We start from the raw sequence: 19,907 nt of genomic DNA, 5'->3' as shown, positions 1-19,907 counted from the left end.
GGTAGAGATGTATTAGCCAAAAAAAATTAAATCTAAGAAGTCTATTCCCTTTAGTAAGAACGACAGATAAACATGATGAACAATCTGTGATAACCACTGGTGAAAAAAATGGGTCAGTGAGTCTGGGAACCACAAAAGTCTCTCAAGAAATCAGAACTTGGGCTGGAGAGATGGCTCAATAAGTAAGACCTGGGTTCAGTTCTCAGCACTCACATGATGGCTCACAACCATCTGTAACACCAGTTCCAGGGGATCCTACTCCCTCTTCTGGCCTCCATGGGCACCAGGCATGCATGTGATACTTGAGCATACATGCAGACAAAACACTCATACACATAAAATAAAAAATAAAATCTTTTTAAAAAGAAACCAGAACTTTGTAACTTTTGCCCAAGTTTCAGAAATATCTGTGAAATCATTATAGAACATTTATTTGTCTGTCTAACAAGTTTCATTATTTTATTTGATGACCACAAAATATATGAAATCTGCTGGAAACCTTAATACTCTTTTGTGGTACATAAAATTCAAGCTGAGTCCACTTGATTCTTTATAAAGAAACCAACAAATGTCCTAACAATGATATTCAGATAACATGAAAAGCATGCTTTGTTACATCAAATGTGTGTGCTATCTTGACCCTTAACCTTGCTTAAAACTGGAATTACATAATACTATACAAATTCAATTGAAACTTCCCAGGGTCCTGAAGATTTTATCCTGTTCAAAGATTTTCTTTGGGTATAACATAGCACAAAACACGACCATTTTATTGTTACATGACTAATAGAGAAAAGAAATCTGAGATCTTGTACCTCTCTAGAATTCAAATATTTCCTCCCATATAGTCTTAAATTTCTATGTACAAAAACTTATACATACAATGCAAAATATTTCATATTTTATATGTATAATTTTATATTATAAATGAGAATATATTCTAAATCTAAAATGAATACAAAATAAATTATATATGTGCATTTATATAGAATATATTATACACAGAAGCAAGAATTCTATCTCTATAATACATTTAATATGTATTCTTTCTATTTTTATGTATATAATTTTGCAATAAAGTATCATTTTTCTCTATATAATTTCATATGTTTTTATCATATTTACCCCTAACTCCTCACTTAACACCTCCCAGATACATCCTCACCTTCCTTTGCGCCCCCATACTTTATTCCTTCTTTGCTTTAATTCAATAATCCATGGATTTCCATTTGTGCTGTTCACATGCTTGTGGGTATGGAACCAACCACTGAAGCATGGTCGACCTACCAGGAGCAACACCCTTAAAAAAAAATGACTGCACCCAGGTGTGGTGGCCCACACCTTTAATCCTAGGGAGGCAGAGGCAGGCAGATCTCTGTGTGCTTAAAGCCAGCCTGGTCTACAAAGAGAGTTCTAGGATAGTAAGGACTACACAGAGAAACCTAGTCTCAAAAAACAGGAAAAAACAAAAACACAAAAAACAAAAACAAAAACAAAAAAACCACCAAAAATCAAAATAGACTATCCCTGCCCCCAAAGTGTTCATAATTCTGTAGTTAGTGGTGGGCCCTCTAGAACCCATTCCTTCTCCATGCTAGAATGTTGACTGGCTTGCTGTTGGGCATTGGCGAGCCCTAGGGCAAGAGGATAAATGGAAACGGTCCATGCCTACATGTTTAAAAGTTATCATTTAAGCTAACAGTTGAATACAATGTGCCCTTGGCTTTTACCCTGAAATATGCTTTCATGACTAACAATGCAAATTAGAAATGGGGGTGAGGTTCTTGTAAGAAGGTGGAAGTTCAGGGTGATCCAGCCTGGCCCTGCCCTGACCCACATCTTTTCCCCACAAGTCTAGACTCTCCCACACCACAGGGGCCTCAGTGATGTACAGATTAACTCAGCTCAGCCTTCAAGTTTGCATGGGAAAGCTGCCCACAGCCATCTCTTAGGCCTGAGAACGGACACTCAAGTAGTTTATCGGTCCTCAAGAAGAAAGAAAGATGAGGAAGAGATTTGTGAAGGGCTTGGACACAAGTGTGGAAGAGTCTTATCAGGGAATATGAGAGTCTTGGGCACTGGAGCTGTAGGAGAAAGGATACAGGTTCCAAGGGAGCCCACACTCCTTGGGCCAGTGGACTCTTTGCCCTTGTTCTGTGCTGGTATAGGAGTAGGGGTTCTAGAAAAAAGACCAGGGTAGTTCCTAAGCACCACCCCATCAAAGCGGCCATTCTGCGGGCATCTAAAGGAAGAACTGAGAGAACTTTTGCCTTTGTGAAAAAATTTTAACAGGCTGAAATGGAAGCCAAGGCCACAAATGACCAGGATTTAAGGAGGAAAGACACACAGGATAGAGCATGACTATCCTGAAGACAGAGCCAAGAGCTGAATAAACAGCAAGACCATGTATAAAGAACCCATGAAATGCTTGTTGGAAAGATGCCTTTGGACCAAAATAGAACTCTGTGAAGGAGTCTGAACCTAAGTGACTTAAGGTTGTCTTTGATTAATTTAGACAGAATGGACTAAGGAGAAACAAGTTTTACAGAACTTTCACAAGTCCCAAGGAGGTCACTAGATGGTCACAGACTGTGAAATGTTAGATTAGGCACAGACAGTGCTGTCCCGATGAGGGACTGGGTCCTGTGAACAACTCACTCTCTCTCTCTCTCTCTCTCTCTCTCTCTCTCTCTCTCTCTCTCTCTCTCTCTCTCTCTCTCACACACACACACACACACACACACACACACACACCCCTATTTAAAAAACTATGTTTCAATAAATAAACCTGAATGCTTATTTTGCAAATAAAAATATTCTGCAATTTTTAAATAGTTTAATACTACAAAGTGAATACATTTTTTAATGAATGACAAAATAAACATATATTAAAAGGTTATATATAAAAATTGCCAGAATCAGAGATGTAAAACAGGACCCTGAATTCCTTGGCAAGGTAATAAGTTCCTAAACTAACTCTCCCATCTCTCCTTTTAGGATACTAAAGTTTTTTCAGTGGAAGCTAAAAGTTTCCAATAAAATTCATAAAATGATTTTTCAGATTGAACTCTGAGATAAAGACCATCTGCATTTTTACATAATAAAATATGGCTCTGTAGCAATTTGGGAAGGGGACATTCCTTCCCTTCCTAGAGCAGAACAACCAGCCACAAAGAGATGGACTGGCTCCAGAATACTACCTTGCTCTTTTACTTAATTGTGCATTGTGTTTTAACTGTAACAAACATGACCTTCAAAACAATGATGGGCAGGGCCTGTCTCCATTATATTTTCAATCTCCAACCACAGTTTCTACAAAAGTTAATAAATACTACTTACTACCTGCAAATTTTTAAAACATGTATAGGAAGCATCAAGCTCTTTATAGCCAACTCACCTTTTCGGTCCAAAGGACCATGGTCAGTAGCTTTAGGTGCAGACAACTGCCTTGGACCTTCCTGGCTATTATGAGAGAACGCTGGCTGTACTCTTCTACTTCCTGTCACTATCATTACAACTTATCATGCATCAGGAGCCACGTGAAAAAGATTATTTACCATAAGGAAGATACCACCAAAGCTTGATTATAAACAAGAAGGTATTAGAATAAAGCTAGATTCATATTGCACAGAGGAAGAAAAACCTGCTGCCTGGGGTGGGAGCAAGAAGGGAGAGGCAAGGCAGGAAGCCACCGGGGGAGGGAAAGGTGTTTGCAAGAGTGTGAAAGAACAAGAATTGTTGTGGAATATTACTTTAAGTAGGCAAAGATGTGCTACATTTGTTCATGCTGTGGACTATTACTTTAATTGTGCAAAGATGTGTTACATTTATTCATGCTGTGGAATATTATTTTAATTGTGCAAAGGTGTGTTACATTTATTTCTGCCACATTTACTTAATGATGTAAAACTGTGTTACATTTGTTTATGCTATATTTGTTAATTATGGAAAGATGTGTTGCATTTGTTTCACCTTGCCTGCCTAAGGCACCTTATTGGTCTAACAAAAAGCTCAACGGCCAGTAACTAGGCAGGAAAGGGGTAGGTGGGGCTGGCAGGCAGAGAGGATGAATAGGAAGAGAAAACTAGAACAAGAGGAAGAAGAGAAAAGAGAATGAGGGAGAGCGAGAGGGACATGCCCAGGACCAGACACCAGGCAGCCAATATCCAGCCTCACACTGGAGGAAGCAGGAAAATAAGACTTACAGAAAGAAAGGGTAAAAAACCCCAAGGCAAAAGATGATAAAGAGAAACAAGTTCATTAAGTTAAAGAGAGTTAGCCAGAAATGAGCCTGAGCTGGGCTGAGCATTCATAACTATTAAGAAGTCTCCGTGTCATGATTTAGGAGCTGGGTGGTGGCCCCAAAAGAAAGCCTGGTACAAAGGATAGCACATATTAAACACACACACACACACACACACACACACACACCACCAGAAAATTTTATAGACCAAAATATTGCATGAAGTGAAAAGAAGGAGTTTTATAAAACAAAGAGCTGGAACTAAGGCTGGAACGACAAGAACACTCAGGTCTGTGGAGGATCCCAGAGTCCCTCAAGTAGACCGTCCTCAAAGCTTATGCCTGAAGCTGAAAACACCGCGTCAGGACCTTCTGCTGTCTTACTAATGAGACCTGTGATCACTAATCTTCACTGCCAATTTGATTGACTTAGAGTCACCTGGGAGATGCACTGCTAGGTCTGCCTGTGACAGTATTTCTAAGTAATTGGGGAGGAAAGAATGTGGGAGGTACTATTTCAGAGACTGAATTTAAAAATGGAAGAGAGAGAGAGAGAGAAATCCAAGTGAGCAGCAACGTTCATCTCTTCTTTTTGACCATAGATAGCGCCATCAGCAGCTTCACACTCCTGCCGCCACGCTTGCCAAACAACTGAGAGTGTCCCCTTGAACTACGAGTCAAAACAAGTCCTTCTTCCTCAGCCTGCTTTTGTCAGACATTTTTGTCAGATCAGTGGGAAAAGTCATTAATGCAAATCCTTTCGTAGAATTCAGACTGTGCTGAAATCCACTTTATAATAAAAATTCTAGAAGATTCCACAGCCACCTCGGAGAAAACACACATAAGACTTTGCTGTGCCTAGATTCTCAGAGCAAGAAAGCTGTGCAAGCCACACTGTTTAAAAAAAAAAAAAAAAAAAAAAAATTTTTTTTTTTTTTTTTTTTTTTTGTAGCTAATATGGGTAAATAGAAGAATAGAAGACTTTGTTGAAACGGGGGTAGAGAGACTCCAGGACAGGCCGTCGCCTAGCAGTTTCTGAATATAAGGCTACACTTGCCCAGGGCAAAATGACTAACGCAAACATTGGGGATCTGTGTGGGCGGCTATGAAAGGCACAGAGGCTCAAGTATGAGTCTGTGGGCTACACAGCCTAATGCTGTCTAAGCTAGCAAGATACATACACCCCTCGGGCACAAACCTGGAGTACACAGGTTTCCACAGGCCCCTGCCCTGCCATGCCCAGAGCAGAATAGAGCTGCCACTGTGCCCTCCCGCCAACAATATTCACATAGTCATCCGTCCTCCTTAAAAATGTAAGTTAAAACCAGACTTTATTAGCAAATGTTGCTCTTAGAGGAGTAGACTTCTTATTTCCACTCCAGGCCATGAGGTAAGTAAACGGAAAAACAGTCGCACTGCAGAGGTGGTGGGGAAGCTGTTGGAGACTCTTCCGCTCTCCATTTGTTCCTGCAGCTTGGGAGACATCGTTTCCCCTCCTTCTGCTGACTCCTTCAGGCATGTCCCAGACCCACAGCACCAGTGTCACTAGGAGAGTCTGTAGGTGTTCTGCTCAGGGCACCTGTGTCGAGCTAGAGCGCCTCCCTAAAAATGGTCCTGTGGAGTGACAGATTAGGAAATGGTTATCGTCTCTGTCTCTGCCTCCCTTCTCTCCCCCTTCTTCCCTCTGTCTCCTTTGCTTATGGCTGAGTTTCTGTCATGGGCAACCCAGCAATCCTAGATGATACATTGCAATTCATGCACCTCAGCAATCTTTTGAATCTAGTTTAATGACTCACAGGTTACCCACAAGAGAACTACAGACAAGAAAGATTTGGACAGGAATGGTGGAGTTATAGCTTCATAGAGAGATCACTAAAAATTTACCCATTGCTTTAAAATAGCACGAGGTGATGAGAAAAGAGATGTCAGAGGCTAAATGTGAAAGGGAAATTCTGCAAGCACAGGCCGACGGACACTGTGTCAAGCACGAAACCAGTTGTGAGAAACAAGGCTCTGCAGTCACATGAGCGAGGCCAGTGTCCTGGATTAGTTATGTCACCACCCTGACTCAGGGAAGGGCAAAATAAGAAGGTGGAGTCTGTGCACCGAGGTGGCATTTTGGAAATATTCAGGGCAATGTCAAATGGATGGGGCAGGACAGCCTGGGGCAAACGGCCACAATAACAAGGAAGGCACCGTCGTTTTTTGCCATGGCAGAGCCTGAGGGTGACTTATTGGGCCACTGCAGGAGCCTCCCTGCATTTCTGACCTGGTATCCCAACTGGCACTTTTCTCAGAGAGAAGAGGGTGAGGGTTCTCACAGCAGCCAGGAGCCTTAGAGGTTAGGCTCTTCCATGCTCCTGCCAAGGTTGGAGAGAGGCTCATCTCCTGACTCTTCAGCCTCCTCAGCAGCTTCCAATTCAGACAGCAGAATCTCCTAGTGCTTCACGTTCTGGAGTGTCTAGGACAGCTCCGTGAGCCTGGAGGTTAAATCCCGCTTCCTTTAGCCCAGCTGTGAAGCATTTCACAGGGTTGATGTGAGGATAAATGAGATGGTGCAGATAATGCATTTAGGAGAGTCACGCACTCACTGCACGCTCAACTAAGTTAGAGAATGTGCCAGCTGACGTGTTCAATGATGTGACTGAGAGCAGTTCCAATCCCTTCGTCATCACACTCCACGTCCTATCCAGCATATGTTGTTTTGTTTTAAAGCCTACGGGCCTGTTGCTAGGCTGTTCACTCTTTGGACCCACCGTGTGGCCCTAGAAGACTCCTACTGCAGGTGGAGGGGTCAGGAAGGGTTCGGCTCTTGCTTCTAGAAGGGGGCAGGGAGCACCTGGCAGCCAAGTGGCAGCTGATTCACACAAATGGTATTTGGATAAGGTGGAGGGAGTCATAGAGGAGCCTGCCCCCTGCCTCCCTCCCGGAAACCGGCTCCTCTCTCATTCACCCCAGCTGCCATCTTTCATCACTGCCCTCCCCCAGATGTGGCAGCCAACTCCTTCTCACAGAATCCCCTCCCACACCAGGAACATGTTGAGACTCCGCTGCCTGCTCCGAGTCCTCCTAGGAACGAAGCAGGGTCCGTTTGGGAGAAGAGAGAGCAGCAGCTTGATAAATGGGTTGGACAAGGATTGATATCTACAGCCAGAGAAGCAGTAAGTTTGTTGTTTAGGTAGTGTGGGGACTGTGGTAAGAGGCAAGGCTTCTGTGTAGAGGAGGCGAGGATCCACGTCCACAGACAAAAGCCAAAAGTTGCCGCAGCTAACAATGCCGAGCCCGAGAAGCCTCTACTCCGACAGTTGCTTCCAATGAGCCACACACAGTCAAGGAAGTGTCTCCCACATCAACCAGGCAACATTGGAAACAGTGGCAATTAATTGGTCTCATTCGAAGCCAGAATATAACCTCAGGGGAAAATTAGAGTTCATTTGGATAGTTGCACTGCGTCGTTGAAAATATGAGAACTTTCAAATGTACTTTTTTAGAATGCTCCCATCCAGCGGTTTTGCATCAACAGAAAGCCTCACTGGAACAAAAGCTGGAAATTGTTCTGCTGTCGCAAAGCCCCGATGAGACGGCTGGTGGGAAGTTAGTGATGCCGAGTTCCCTCCTCCCTCTGCAAAGGGCCCTGGAGGAAATTGGGTGCTCATTTCCAGTGGTTTCATACACGAAACCCAGCAACAACACCCACCTTGGGTTCTCAAGTAAGAAAACTAGGCCATTGTTCTCTAAGAGTCTCGCGTCCGATGTTGTGCTTCACGGCGTTGTCTAACAGGAAGCTGGCAGAGGTTACTCTCCCAGGGCCAGCATGTGGAGGGGCCTAGATTCAAATCTCCCTCATTTGTTTGCAACTATCAGAGGAGAAAGTTGGAAGGTTATTGTTCGTAATCACGAGACCCCAGATTTATATTACTGCCTTTAGATCCACAGGTATGGTACTCAACAAATATTTACTTTTGGACGTTGGTCTTCTTTATGGGACACACTTGAATTTAATTTCTAGTGTGTTCCATTTCAAACTATACAATATAAAGTATCCCACCTTGAGATTTCTCTCTAAAATTCTAGGAGTAAAGCCGGGCGGTGGTGGCGCATGCCTTTAATCCCAGCACTCGGGAGGCAGAGCCAGGCGGATCTCTGAGTTCGAGGCCAGCCTGGACTACAGAGTGAGTTCCAGGAAAGGCGCAAAGCTACACAGAGAAACCCTGTTTCGAAAAACCAAAAAATAAAAAAATAAAAAAATAAAAAAAAATTCTAGGAGTAAGATTCTAGTACAAAGGATAAATTACAAAACACAAAATGAACCTTTTAGATTGATTAATAGGATATGATAACTGTTTTCCATTCAAATGGCTGTTTGGTTGTCATAGGTTTCTTTGCAGCTTTTTAGTAATCTCCAACTCAAAGATGGTAAAGAATGAGAGGCAATACACTGACTTACAAAGGATGCAACATCTGTAGGGAGATACACATGGTCTAGACGGTGGCGGCGGGCCACCCGCACATGGAACCTGAGTGCCAATCATCTATGTTTTGGTCCATCCTATTGTGCCTTCTCCAGATGTGAACACAGGTATCAGAGTTTCTTAACACCTCATTTGTCTGTCTCGTGATGATAACTCTGAAGATAGAAGTTTTATTACCCCTGTTTCACGGCTGTGATAACTTGCTCAGCATCATAAAGCCATGGGTATAATATCCCAGAGGCCCTGAGAGTAATGCCGTTTGTATAATATCACAGAGGCACTGAGCAGCAGCCCTGGGTCCTACTCAGCTTCTCTGAGCTCTGAGACAACTAATGTCTGTTTTCTAGTAAAGCATTTAGCCTCTTGTAAAAGTTCAGCAACCTTCCTGACTAAGAGAGGTAATGGCTTGCATAGTTTGTACTTCTAATACAAATCAAACCACAGCTGAAAGAGACAAAGCCAGGGCCCAAAACAATGATTCACTGCCTACCTTGTGAAAGACAATGGTAATTCTGGGTCAAAGTCTAAGGAACGGATGTGCGCATAGCAATTAGCTGTGCAGGCACCCTGACTGGCAGTCTTGGCAGAACAGCTGGGATTGTCATAGAAACTGGATCTCTGTCTGCCCTGCAGAAGAATTCCACGTGGCCAGTTCAGGATAGAGCGGGCTGCTGAGCACTCCCTTTCCTCTCCAAAGCTGGAATTCTGTCCCTTTTAATTCTGCCCCATTGCATCTTCCAGCAAGAAGTGATATGGGGTGGGGTGGAGGTCAGATGGGATGACAAAAAACGGGGATATCACCTTTTACTCATGTCTACCACTTTGAAATGTCTGATAACAACTCACAATGCCCCAAACAGTAACTTCTCGAATCTGGAATCTGCCTGAGAACTGTGAGGAAGGTAACTCAGTCAAGTGCTTGCCACGGAACTACAAGGACCTGAGTTTGATCCCCCAGAACCCATGTAGAACTATGAACCCATACGAGGTGGAGAGAGGCAGGTCCATGGGACTTACTGGTCAACCAGTCCAGCAAGCTCAGGGTCCAGTAAGAGACTCTGTCTCAAAAAAAAAAAAAAAAAGTGTATGGTGCTTGAGGAAGACACCTGACATTCTCCTCAGACTTCTACACCTATGTTCATACCCATGCACGTATAGTCATACATGTGTACGTACTACACACACACACACACACCTAAAAAAAGGACCAGAGAACATCAACTCTGTTCATTTCCTCCCCTCCATTAGTAAGACTCATCATTTGTAACCAAGGAGAATAATGTCAGTGAAACCTCTGAATACATTCCATTACCATAACGTTTTAGTTCTGCAAAAATCTTCAGAATCCTCTGAAGAATAGGACAAAGCATTATTAATCTAATTAGCCATCTACTTGAGTCACCCCTTGTATATGACTGGGGGGACAAGGGGTAGAGGATTTAGGAAACAAAAATTGACAGAATGCCTAATATAAGCCGAGCATTTCATTTCAATTTGTGCAATTCTATGCTCTATTATCATGCCATTCTTATAAGAAAGAAACCAGACAGGTAGAACAACCAGCCCTCGATCTCACAGACAGTTGGGATTCAAAGCCAGGGCTGCCCAACTCTAAAACCTTTGTTCTTTCCATTCTCAAAGTTCATGTGCATTCACTTTATTCCATATGCATCCACATTTAGAATCACTCCCTGTGGCAGTCAGCATTCCATTACTGTGATAAAATACCTGAGGTAATCAATTTTTTAAAAGGAAGGGCTTAGGGGCTGGAGAGAAGGCTCAGTGATTATGAACACTGAATGTTCTTGCAGAGGATGTGGGCTCAGTTCCCAGCACCCACATGGCAGCTCACAACCATTTATAACTCCAGTTCCAAGGAATCCTACACCCTCTTCCAGATCTCCATGGCACCAGGAAGGCACAAGATGCACACACACACACACACACACACACACACACACACACACACACACACGCAAAATATTTAGACATATAAAATAAAAATAAATAAACCTTTATTTTAAACAGGAAAATCTGTTTGTCTCACAGTTTTGGAGGTTTTGTAGTCGCTTTGGCCCATTGCTTTGGGGCCTGCAGTGAAACAGGGGCATATGCCAAAGCCACCACCCCCTGGACATAAAGAGAGAAGGAGGGTCAAGGGTCCCAGTATCCCCTCAAGGGCATTCCCCCCATAACTAGAAGAATCCACAGTAGGCTCCACTTAAAGCCTGCACCATCTCCCAATAGCACCATGGACTGTGGAGACCGAGCCTTTCAAATAGTAGCCTGATGGGAATGTTTATCCAAATGCCTAACACCTGGAAAAATTTTGAAGTTTACATTGATGGGAACCCAGGTAATTAGAATCTTGAATTCAATTCCCCCTCTCCCATCTCTATACCTCCTCAGCCACCATCATGTTCTTAATGAAGGTCAGATAAATAAATAGTAACAAAACCAACTAGGACCTATGATAGGTTGGCCCTAAAGTTGTACCACACAGTGAGATAATAGTTCATCCAATAGTTTTATCCCAAACCTATTCCATTATGCTGCTGTAGGATGGTTGATACAAGTTACAGGCATTGTGAGAGTCTATATTGAAGAGAGATTCACTAAAGTTCACAGTATCCTACTTAGGCAGGGGAATGTGCTGATGAATGTGCAAAAATTCATGGGGACCAGCTGAACTGTTTGTTTTAATTTTTAAAATTTGCTTTGTGTGTTACCTTGCAGGAGCCACATAGCAAACTGCATTGCACCATTCCTTGACTGTGTGTTAATATTTGTAGTTAAGCATATTTAAAAGAAACCTTCATTTCCTTCAGGTTCAAAGTTTCCCTCCAGATGAACATGGATGTGGTGCTGTGAATGATAAGCAGAATGAACAAAACTCAAAGGCTTGAGTCTCAGATCTATCATTTGGACCAATGGCAAAGCTTAGCACCAGAGTCTGTGTCCCTAAAACAATCAGAACAAGATGACCTATGTGCCTCTGTATGAAGGCATATGTCCATTCATTCACTGCATAAATATAAATACATTTATGCAGCACAGTGTTCCAGTGTTCAATGAGACTATTGACGTTATCACTACCACCAACACTGTACACTTATTAAGCACCTTCCGTGCTAGATACAGTGATTGTAAAGAAAAACTGTCCTTCCAAATGTGCTCAGAAGAAATTTGGCATATTCATAGCTGTAGAAGGAAATCTGAGGTCAGCGTCTATGAGCAGGACACTCTCAAGTCTCGAGGAATTGTCTAAACTTCTTTCATTATTTCAGTTGTGGTCAGGATCCAGAGTGTTCCTTAACCATCCCTACACTGGACACTGGACAGAGATTGCGTTTGGTCTCTGAATTTCTCCCTAAACTGTAAAAAGCATGCAGAGCCATATCATTTGACTAACTTCTCTGGACTAGGTTTTCTCTTTCTGCTGAAGAGTACTTTCATCCATAAAATTTAATGCTGTTTTTTTTTTTTTCATTTTGTTGCTTTGAGAATCCCAACAAGAACTCAGTTGTGGTTCTCTCTCTCTCTCTCTCTCTCTCTCTCTCTCTCTCTCTCTCTCTCTCTCTCTCTCTCTCTCTCTCATATCCCAGATAACTCTTCCCTCAACCCCAAGTCATATTACAGTCCAGACCCCTGCATTATGGGCTGTCATAGACCTTCAGCACATTTTTTTTTTCATCCCAGGAAGACTGTCTTGGTTGTTTTATCTTTGATCTTTATTATGATACTGGCATGTTTTCAAGAGTCTACATCAGTTATTTAGGAGATTTCCTACATTTTAGTTCGTCTGGCTGTTTCCTCACTTTGTCCAGAATTTTACATACATGACATTGTAGCTGGAGAGTTTTCCTGCCTGGCCCACAGTCAGGACAAATCTGTCACCCGCCAGTCCCACAGCTGCTCAGACCCAACCAAGTAAACACAGAGACTTATATTGCTTACAAACTGTATGGCCGTGGCAGGCTTCTTGCTAACTGTTCTTATATCTTAAATTAATCCATTTCTATAAATCTATACCTTGCCACGTGGCTCATGGCTTACTGGCATCTTCACATGGTGCTTGTCACGGCGGCGGCTGGCAGTGTCTCCCTTCCTCCGCCTTCTGCTTCCCAGAATTCTCTTCTCTGTTTGTCCCACCTATACTTCCTCCTTGGCCACTGGCCAGTGTTTTATTTATACAGAATGATATCCACAGCATGATATGGTATAGAACACATCATATCACATCAGATACCTAAGGTCAGTTTTACCTAATAGTGGGTATGCTAATTTTTATCTCCTGGATCAAGCAGTGTTAAAATGTATATATATATATATATATATATATATATATATATATATATATATATATATATATATCACTATTGCAAATGTACCATTTACCCTTAGTAATTTTAAGGCATTTGCAGGAGAATGCTTTGAAATACTATATCTTGTGCTCCAGCAATCTTTTCCCCTGGTAGTTTCAGTATCCTCAATGGTGTTTAGATGAATACTTTATTATGTCAGCAACTACAAAATAGATATTTTTCCTGATGTATCATTTCTTCTAAATTCATCACCAATCATTTATTATGAAAGTGAAGCTCTAGCTTTCCACCTGCCTGATCCTTGTTGGGACATCATCATGGATTAGCTGGAACTGTTTGAGGAACCGATGTACCATAATTGATCATTATAATTTTAATTAACTTCTAGTAAGCATACAAAATAATAGGTTTCATTGCAATATTTAGACAATGTACATTGTTCATATTCCCTCTCCCATTGCATTTTCTCATTCTTCCTTCTCCAGTCTATTTCCTTTACCTCCCGAATAGACCCCTCCAGCTCCCATGGTATAGAATATGTATTAAAACACCAAGTTTCTGCGTATGAGAGAAAATGGGATGTTCGTCTCTTTCTCCGTTATGCTTCCCCTTCCATCCCTTGTGACCCATTCTCCCCACACACGGTCTTACTCTCTTGCCTTTTGTTTCTTCTTTAGAATGTGTTTTTGTCCATTTTTTTAACTAGCGTACAGAGTCATGAGCCTGCAGACAGCGTTTATGACACTCTCTTATTGACCCCTACATCCCTGCTGGCTTGGCTCCTCCGCTCTCCTGTCCCATGTCTTATATCACTCTCTCCTCTACCAAGACTTCTTCTTCCCGTCTTTTTTTTTTTTTTTTGAGATTTATTTATTTTTATTTTATGTGTATGGTTGCTTTGCCTGGATGTACATCTGTGCACCATATGTGTGCCTGGTGCCTGCAGAGGCCAGAAGAGAATACTGGATACCTAGAAACTCAAGTTAGATATGGTTATGCACCACCATATGTGTGCTGGGAATTGAACTCGGGTCCAATGAGTGCTGGGAACTAAGTTCGGATCACCTACAAAGGACATCTCTCTGAGCCGTCTCTCCAGACCCTTTCTCTTCTAGTGATATGGCCCCCTTCAGCTTTCAATATCTTCATTTCCATGCATGTATACACACACATACAAATTAAAATCTGGGGATTTGCATATCAGATAAAACATATAGCATGTATCTTTCTGAACCTGGCTCATTTTAACGTAACAATTTCCTACTCCGTCTTTTTTGCTGCAAATGTCATGACTTCACTGTTTCTGAGAAGTAAGTGAAACTCCGTTGGGTATATGTAGCGTATTTCCTTTACCTATTCATATGCTGATGAACATCTAGGCAGGTTCCATTTCTTAGCTTTGTGAATTGTGCAGCTTTGAGTACGTGTGTGCAGGAGTGGTGTAGCTGGGTCATAGGGTAGGTCTAGGTTCATGTAGTTTGAAAAACATCCATACTCATTTCCATGGTGTCTACACAAGTTTGCACTCCCACCAGGAACACAGGAAGGTCATCTTTCCAAACATCCTTACCAGCACTTGCTGCCATTTGTTCTGATGATAGACACTCTGACTTTCCGTGTGTGTGTGTGTGTGTGTGTGTGTGTGTGTGTGTGTGTGCGCGCGCGCGCGCACGATGTGTTAATGTTTACTATTTTGAATTCTGTGCAGATTGTAGAAATTAATTCCTATCAGATATATAGTTGGCAAAGATTTTCTCCCATTCTAAAATATGTCTCAACCCTCTGCTAAATATTTCTTTCAATCTGTGGAAGCTTTTTAATTTTACTCACTGCCATTCAGCAAATCTTGCTATCATTTATCTCCTGAGGTATTGGAGTCCTTTTAAAAAGTTCTTCCATGCCGGGCGGTGGTGGCGCACGCCTTTAATCCCAGCACTCGGGAGGCAGAGCCAGGCGGATCTCTGTGAGTTCGAGGCCAGCCTGGGCTACCAAGTGAGCTCCAGGAAAGGCGCAAAGCTACACAGAGAAACCCTGTCTCGAAAAACCAAAAAAAAAAAAAAAAAAAAAAAAAAAAAAAAAAAAAAAAAAAAAAAGTTCTTCCATATACCTGTATCTTGAAATACTTGCCTTTAATTTCTACCTTGGTACTGTTTGTAACCCTTGAATTTTTAGCTTGATCGCTTGATCATGGCCCAGAGTCCTTACAAGTGTGGTTTCCTATTTGTTTTTTAGTTTTTTGTTTTTTCTTTTTCTTTGATGTCTAAATGCAGTATCTACCATCTACCTGCCCTATCTGCCATCTCTAAAATTCTTTCTTCTCCTTAATCTGGTCTGTTGTCAATGCTTTCCATTATTTTTGCATTTGACTGATTGCATTTTTTCATTGCAAACATTGTTTGTTTGTTTGTCTGTTCCCAGGATCTCACCTGGCTCAATTTTGTTCCTATGTTATTTTCTAACTTTATTCACATGCTTCTTTGCATCCTCTTGGAAGTCATTCTCACAAGAAGACTTTTGAATTATTTGTATGGCATTTCAGGCTTCAGAATGAAAACTGAGAGGGCCTTTATTTGAGATTGTTTTTCATGTCTGTGGGTGTTTTCCCTGCAGGTATGTCTGCACCACAGGCATTCCTGATGCCTGCAGGGACCAGAAGAGGACATTTGATCTCTAGAACTGGAGTCACCATGTGGGTGCTGGGAATCAAACCCAGATTCTCTACAAGAGCAGCCAGTTTTCCTAACCACTGAGCTATCTCTCCAGTACTATAATCAGTTTTAATGTTGGTTAAACGGAGGCGCTCATGGCTGGCCACCTCCCACGGTGGCCATGCCAATGGATGTTGCAGTGGCGGAAGAATCACAAGCCATGGTTACCTTTCTAGAGCTTTATTGGGAGAGAGCGAGAGAGAGAGACAGAGAAAGACAGAGAGACAGAGAGACTGTGTGGAGGGAAGAGAATACGGAAGGAGAGAGTGCGGAAAGAAGGCACAGAGAGGGCACACCGGCTTTTTAGGCTGGGACGCCATCGCAGGCTGGTGACGGAATTAAGGACATAATCCTTACATTTAATGCTAAAACATTTCCCATATTTGACCAATGTGAATCCAGATAACAAACACCCAGAGCTCATTATGTTAGCAAATGGGTTATTACAGAATTTCAGCATGTATAAGACTGAATTTAATTACTTACTTTTAGCCTTGCTGGAGTAACTTTCAATCCACATATGTTCTAGGAGAGTGATTTTTATTTATCTGTGTTTAAATTTGCATAACATGGGCTTATAGACAAGAGAGAGCGTAGTGTTTATACCCGGCCAGGGCTCCTTAAGGGGGGCAACAGAAGCAAGCCCACTGTGAACACAGATTTGCTGCAGCAACTGAAAATGCAGTCTTGTGTGTTTGCACATTGCTGCATGGGGTGCTTTTTTCAGCACATCCCCCATACACACACACACACACACACACACACACACACAGAGAGAGAGAGAGAGAGAGAGAGAGAGAGAGAGAGAGAGAGAGAGAGACAGGTATTTTCTTCATAGTGTTGCTGCTGCCAAGAATAAAATCACTAAGAGTGATACCCTGATCTATTCAGCCACCTCAGGTTTCACTCCATTCAAGCCCGCTGAAGAAATGGCCCGCCTGTGACACTGAGTTTGAATATTAATTAAGTGATCCATCCCTGGCACAAAGGCAGGAAGAGTCAGAGGCCTGTTTAAAACTTTAGAATCAATTCTAGATAGAAATCAATAAAGCATGCGTGCTCAGGGTCACGAATTGGCTTGGGAAATAGATTCTTGACAGAGAAGCTCCCGTTGGTCCCTGCCCATCCTCCAGACACGGTCCCTCCCCGGCTGCTGACAAGCTCCATGAGTCAGGGTAGCCCATTGCTCACATTTAACCTGTTGTTCCATCGTTGCTTGGCCACAAGCCAAACAAAACGAAGGTCCCCGCAGTGCACTTGGCAGCCGCCCTGCTCCAGACTGTGCCTTTCAACCCACAGAAAGAGCCTTTGAAGTCTGCCTCCCCTCTGCATGCCCCAAGCAGGGGGATCACACTTGGAGCGACAGACAAGCTGGCTCTGGGCTCTGCGGCCTTCAGGGAAGAGATGCTGAGCAAGGGCCTGACCTACTGGTCGCATAACTGAGCAGACTGATGGGCCTGTTTCCAGAATGGCAAAGGATATCAAAGGCAACGGCCTGAGACATTATACACGGGCTTTGTGCTGCTTCTCTGTGGCTAGGGGAAAGCCCAGTGTTTTCTCCTTTACTTGTATCAGTCCTTTGGCCTCTGTGTATTGAGTCAAAAGTAAATCCCACTGCAAGGCATTATGATTGTTTTGTAAATTCACACTTGGTTTACTAATATTTCATAATGTTCTGAACATGAATCATACAAGATCAGGATTCAATACATAGAGAATTAATGAATGGCTGATGAACGAATGAAGCTAGAGCACAGAATGAGGGATGGAGTAAGTGAATGGAGACTGAATGGATATCAAGGAATCTGGATTTTGGTCCCTGCTGAATTCCTTCCCAGACTCCCATTTAACCGCTCGGACAACAAGAACTCCATCAAGAAAATAAAACACTTGGGGGAATCAATTATTATTTCACTTCCATGATTATGTGATTAATCATCAAGAATCTACGCAGAAGATAATGTGCAGCCATAAATACTACTTAAGCAGTCCCTGAATAAGCAGGAATCTAAAGGCAATCTCAAACTGAGTTATAGTACAGGATAAATAGATCATGAATTTGAACCCTTAACTCTCTGTCACAAGGCTAGATAATGAGTCATTGAGGTGCATCTTCACCTGTAAATATTCTAAACACATTTGCTTCCAAAGAAGAGTGTTTTTAAAATATAACCAGAGAGTGTACTTGCCACAGATTTTTCCCTGTTGTCTTAAGAGAGACCCAAATAAGCTCTTCAAAACCAGCCATTTGAAGAGTTCAATACTAGAGGAAATAAAGAGTTTGAACTAAGTACCAAAACTTCTTGGGTGGTGAACAATTAAAGAAGCATTTCAGCAAGGGTGAATGTTCCACAAGTAGGCATGAAAGCCTATAGTTATTCACTTGTGTGGTCTTTTTACTGATATTCTGACATAGAAATATATACCACAGACATAGAAATGCTTGCTATTTCTAACTATCTAATTTATTTTATTTTTGTTTTAAAGTTTCTTCAAATGGTGCTCTGTTCATACTAATAAGATTGTAGCTAACTCTAAGAGTTGACTTTTGAAAGAAGTTGGTGGTAAAAAGATCTCTTTGAGGCACCAACAATGACCACCAATTGATAAATGGACCTAGACTCTCCAACATCTCCCAAGTGATGTTTCCTTCTGAGATGCTCAATACACAATGAAACCAAGAGGAAGAAAGTTTGACCTGCATTAAACCTACGCAGACAGGTCCTATGTGAATACAAATAGCTGGGAGCTTAGGCAAAGGAATGCTGTTTATTGCGTCTTCATGCCATCAATATTTGCTGTATTAAGAATGCTGAATTAAGTACCAGATTTGATGGCTTATGTCTATAATTTGAGCACTCAAGAGTCAGAGGCAGGAGGATCTCAAGTTCTAGGACAGGTTTGAGCTACATTAAGGAGACACTGTCTTTTTAGAAAAAAAGAAAAGAAAAAAAACTATTTTTACTAAATTAAGCCAATAAAGTTCTCTTCTCTAAAATGTTTCACTTCATTCTTCTGCCTTAAGACAAGGCATAAAAGACTCAGGATGGAATAGACCAAGTGTGCCAAAAGAATTGCCATCTACCTTCATGCTCAAGAAGGTATGCTTAAAAACTAACCTTGGAGACAGAATATATTTAAACTTCTTTAAGATATTAATAAATCTGGAAGAGCCAGGATCATCATTTCTACAGTCATGTGTCAGGTTCTTCTCCATTAAAGCTTAGCCACAAAGCTGGAGCTGGACCAAAGGAGTCCAGATAAAAGATCGACATACTACAGAAAAAAAATAACATGACATATGCTCTGATTCCATCTGTGTTTAAACTGCAAATCAGAGTGATAATTAATGAGAAAGGGTAAAAAGGAAGAATACTTTGGTCATACAGTTAAATTATTTTGGTTTTCAGAATATATGGTCTCACTGTGTAGCCTTGGCTGGCCTGGAACTTTCTGTGTAGACTAGGGTGCCTTGAACTTAATAGCGATCTTCATTTCTCTGCTTCTTGCATACTGGAACATACCAGGCAGGTACCACCATGCCTGGTCCTCACACACTTTAAAGTTTTAAAGACAATTTATCCAATATAGTACTAGAAGTTCTAGCTAGAGCAATAAGACAACAAAAGGAGATCAAAGGGATACAAATTGGCAAGGAAGAAGTCAAACTTTCACTATTTGCAGATGATATGATAGTATACATAAGTGACCCCAAAAACTCTACCAGGGAACTCCTACAGCTGATAAACTCCTTCAGTAAAGTGGCAGGATATAAGATCAACTCAAAAAAATCAGTAGCCCTCCTATACACAAATGATAAAAGGGCTAAGAAAGAAGTCAGAGAAACATCACCCTTTACAATAGCCACAAATAATATAAAATACCTTGGGATAACACTAACTAAACAAGTAAAGGACCTTTTTGATAAGAACTTTAAATCTCTAAAGAAAGAAATTGAAGAAGATATCAGAAAATGGAAGGATCTCCCATGCTCGTGGATAGGTAGGATTAACATAGTAAAAATGGCAATCTTACCAAAAGCAATCTACAGATTCAATGCAATCCCCATCAAAATCCCAACACAATTCTTCACAGACTTGGAAAGAAAAATACTCAACTTCATATGGAAAAACAAAAGACCCAGGATAGCTAAAAGAATC

The 19,907-nt window shown here is 41.8% G+C and overlaps 1 long non-coding RNA gene across 1 annotated transcript; it reads right to left on the bottom strand.

Moving 5' to 3' along the window:
• Window positions 1-5,556: 5,556 nt before the first annotated feature.
• LOC143273770 (uncharacterized) lies at window positions 5,557-6,852 on the bottom strand. Its single transcript, XR_013051944.1, has 2 exons — window positions 6,512-6,852; window positions 5,557-5,856 (listed from the first exon to the last, which is right to left on the bottom strand). It is a non-coding gene; the product is annotated as an uncharacterized LOC143273770 (long non-coding RNA).
• Window positions 6,853-19,907: the final 13,055 nt, after the last annotated feature.

Source organism: Peromyscus maniculatus, chromosome 6 (assembly GCF_049852395.1).
Source record: "Peromyscus maniculatus bairdii isolate BWxNUB_F1_BW_parent chromosome 6, HU_Pman_BW_mat_3.1, whole genome shotgun sequence".
Lineage (NCBI taxonomy): Eukaryota > Metazoa > Chordata > Mammalia > Rodentia > Cricetidae > Peromyscus > Peromyscus maniculatus.
The sequence above is the reverse complement of the archived record's forward strand: the minus strand, read 5'-3'. Positions and strand labels throughout refer to the sequence as shown.